This window comes from Suncus etruscus, chromosome 5 (assembly GCF_024139225.1).
Source record: "Suncus etruscus isolate mSunEtr1 chromosome 5, mSunEtr1.pri.cur, whole genome shotgun sequence".
NCBI classification, from domain to species: domain Eukaryota; kingdom Metazoa; phylum Chordata; class Mammalia; order Eulipotyphla; family Soricidae; genus Suncus; species Suncus etruscus.
In genome coordinates this window covers 12,909,884-12,913,469 of record NC_064852.1, presented here as the reverse complement: position 1 = coordinate 12,913,469, position 3,586 = coordinate 12,909,884, and the positions used below count along the sequence as shown (strand labels likewise).

Here is a 3,586-nt window from a genome sequence, read left to right as displayed (position 1 = left end):
CCTGAGAGAGCCAACCTCAGAAGGTTGGGCAGATGTGACCCATTGAAAGTGAAATAGTGGGGCCGGGCGGTGGCGCTAAAGGTAAGGTGCCTGCCTTGCTTGCGCTAGCCTTGGACGGACCGCGGTTCGATCCCCCTGTGTCCCATATAGTCCCCCAAGCCAGGATCGACTTCTGAGCACATAGCCAGGAGTAACCCCTGAGCGTTACCGGGTGTGGCCCAAAAACCAAAAAAAAAAGAAAGAAAGTGAAATAGTGAGATCCAATAGAGAAAGTGACTTTCTTTTTTGGTTTGTTTCTGGGCCACACTTGGGGGTACTTGGGGCTTACTCCTTGCTCTGTGCTCAGGGATTACTCCTTGCGGTGCTTGGGGGAACCATATGTGATGCTGGGAATTGAACCTGATTCTACCACATACAAGATACAGACCCTGCCCATTATACTCTCTGATCCTGAGAAGGTGATTATTTTGGGGGAGGGGGAAACAAATAGGTGTCAAGAAAGGTGGGAATGTGGTTTAATAGATTATGGTAGTGGGACCAGAGCAATTGCATAACAGTAGGGCATTTGCCTTGCACGTGGGTGACCTGGGACAGACCAGGTTCAATCCCTTGCATCTCATATGGTTCCCCAAGCCTCCCAGGAGCGATTTCTTTCTTTTATTTTAAATATGGAACGCTTGACGAATTTGCGTGTCATCCTTGCGCAGGGGCCATGCTAATCTTCTCTGTATCGTTCCAATTTTAGTATATGTGCTGCTGAAGCCAGCACCCAGGAATTCCTGAATGCTGCCTGGTGTGGCCCAACCCACCCCCCCCAAAAAAGGGAAGTTTTTTTTCTTTTTAAATAAAGTTTTATTGAAAAGCACACATACCCATTCACTGACACATTGTCTGTAAAAATAGAGATTATGGGGCTGGAGAGATAGCATGGAGGTAGGGCATTTTGCTTTGCATATAGAACGGTGGTTCAAATCCCGACATCCCTTATGGTCCCCCGAGGGACTGCCAGGAGTTATTTCTGAGCATAGAGCCAGGAGTAACCCCTGAGTGCTGCTGGGTGTGACTCAAAAAAACAAAAACAAAAACAAAAACAAAAAAAAAATAGAGATATGGTAGCAATTCATGTAGGAAATAAAGGAAGATGGCCAGTCACATGATTTGAAGAATTATAAGGCCCAGGTTGATGGACCTGGCTTTTGCCTGAATTCTGTTTTCAGCTCTGTTTTAAAGGCCTGTCTTGGGCCAGAGAGATAATATAAAGGTTAAGGTCCTTGCTTCACATGTGGCTGACCCTTTTCTGTCCCCTGCAACACATATGGTTCCAAAGCACTGCCAGGAGTGATCCCTGAGCACAGGGCCAGGAATAAGATGTTTACTGTAAGTTGTGGGCTCCATCCCACCAATGTACATTTCTGTGGGCAGACCTATAAAATAGAGCCAGGGACCAGAGAGATAGCACAGGGGTAAAGGTTCTTAATAATTCTAGGATTTGTTTTTTTTTTTTTTTTTTTTTTTTTTTTGGGCCACACCCAGGAAGAAATCCCTCCTGGCTTGGGACGCTGGGGGGATCAAACCCAAGTTTATCCTGGATCGGCTGCATGCAAGGCAGATGCCCTACTGCTGTGCCACTGCTTTGGCCCCCGAATTTTTTTTTTTAAATTTAACTATCTAGATAGTTTTTATTGAATAAAATTTACTTAGACATGAGGGGAGGAAAAAAAAAAAGATTACATGCATACCCCCAAAACAAGCTACAACTTAATTACTTGCAAACCACATTCAAGATTGAGAAGAAGAGTTCTTAAAATTAACCCCCCCTCCCTGCGGACTCATTTGAGAAAATAGGAAAACCTTAAATGCTGTGGGCCTATAAAAAAGAGCCCAGCAGGAAAGGGCCAGCAATGCATGGGGGAAGGGCGAAGTCTGTGTGTGGGGTGGGGCGTGCTCAGAGAAAGGGAGCTGGAGTTGAGATATTCATCAATCATTTTACTGGCACCAGGAAACCAATCAGCCTTTTAGAAGAGAGAACTTAATCAATCATCTAATGTGGGAGATAACAATTGGTTTTCTACAGAAAAATATTCTCTTGCTGACAGATCAAATCTAAAATGTACTGACCAGAATGCAGAGCTAATTGATGTCAAACAGTTATCTTTTAGTGCCACTAAGATGAAGAAATACATTTAACACTTGAAGATAAAGGTTTTTCTATCGTGGGAACCCTTTTTAGAATATTTAAAAGTAAATTCGCTTCTCATAAAGTATTTATCTAATAAACAATTACAGAGTATTTATTGGCAATCTACAGCATTTGAAATAGTACGAATTTATTCTCTGAAACTAGTTTAAGGTTTGTCAGTGGGACTCTTGATCTGGGAATAGGCAGTATTTCCAAAGCCTTTCCAAAGCTTGGAAGGCAATTTAAGAACATTGTCCCAGGGACATTTCCTGGGGGAACACAGTTGGAGGTGCTTGCATATAAATAAAAGCAGGAGGAATTTAGAAGTATCCTGTATTTATCTTGTGTTAGATTTTAGTTTTGTGAGCTCTGAGCTTTGTGTTTGAATTGCCCTTAGATTCTTAGGTGTGAGCTGCCTAGGAATCTAGTGCTCTTAAAATGAGAAATGTGTGATCACTGAAGAAAACACTGAAAATCCAGGGTGATAGCACAGTGGGTAAGGCATTTGCCTAGCCTGTGGCTGACCTGGGTTTGATCCCATATGGTCCCCTAGCCTGCCAGGAGTAATTTCTTTTTTTTTTTGTGGTTTTTGGGTCACACCCGTCAGTGCTCAGGGGTTATTCCTGGCTCCAGGCTCAGAAATTGCTCCTGGCAGGCACAGGGGACCATATGGGGCGCCAGGATTCGAACCGATGACCTCCTGCATGAAAGGCAAATGCCCTACCTCCATGCTATCTCTCCGGCCCCCAGGAATAATTTCTGAGCACAGAGCTAGGAGTAACTCTTGAGCACCACGTAGGTGTGGCCCAAAAACCAAACCACAAACCAAACCAAAAAAAAAAAAAAAAAAGCCTGAAAGTGAAGGAAGAGTGACTATGCTTGTCCTAATTTTGTTTTTGTTTTTGAGCCACCTGGTGGTGGTGCTAGGGCTACTCCAGGTGCATTGCTTAGGCCAGTGGTGGGCAACTTTTTTTTTTCAACTGAGCCAAATCTCGCCAAAACCACGATTGAAATTTATTTTGAGAGCCACATTTTTAAAATTGAAAATACATAGGATGGTACACTGTTTTTAGTTTTTATTGAGAATATTCTGCATGCAAGTATCCACATTGGTCGGGAGGATACGAATAACACAACTAATAAACAAAAATCTTAGAACAGTATTATTTATCGATAACATTAAATTCTGTAAAATTCGCCATACAATGTAGAGAAAATTACATCCTGACAATGACTGACAAAGTCACAAACACTAATATGAACATTGGCCTTGGTTCTGATCAGAGCTGTGTGGAGCTGGCCGCCAGGGCTACACACAGGGCACACACTGACAGAGGCTAGGAGCGGAGTCCTGATTCCTGGAGTGGCCACCCCACACACAGAAGGGCTGCATTAAAAAGTGTAAAG

At 43.3% G+C, this 3,586-nt stretch overlaps 1 non-coding gene across 1 annotated transcript; it reads right to left on the bottom strand.

The window, feature by feature from the left end:
* Positions 1-662: 662 nt before the first annotated feature.
* Positions 663-769, bottom strand: LOC126010541 (U6 spliceosomal RNA). Its single transcript, XR_007496565.1, has one exon. It is a non-coding gene; the product is annotated as a U6 spliceosomal RNA (small nuclear RNA).
* Positions 770-3,586: the final 2,817 nt, after the last annotated feature.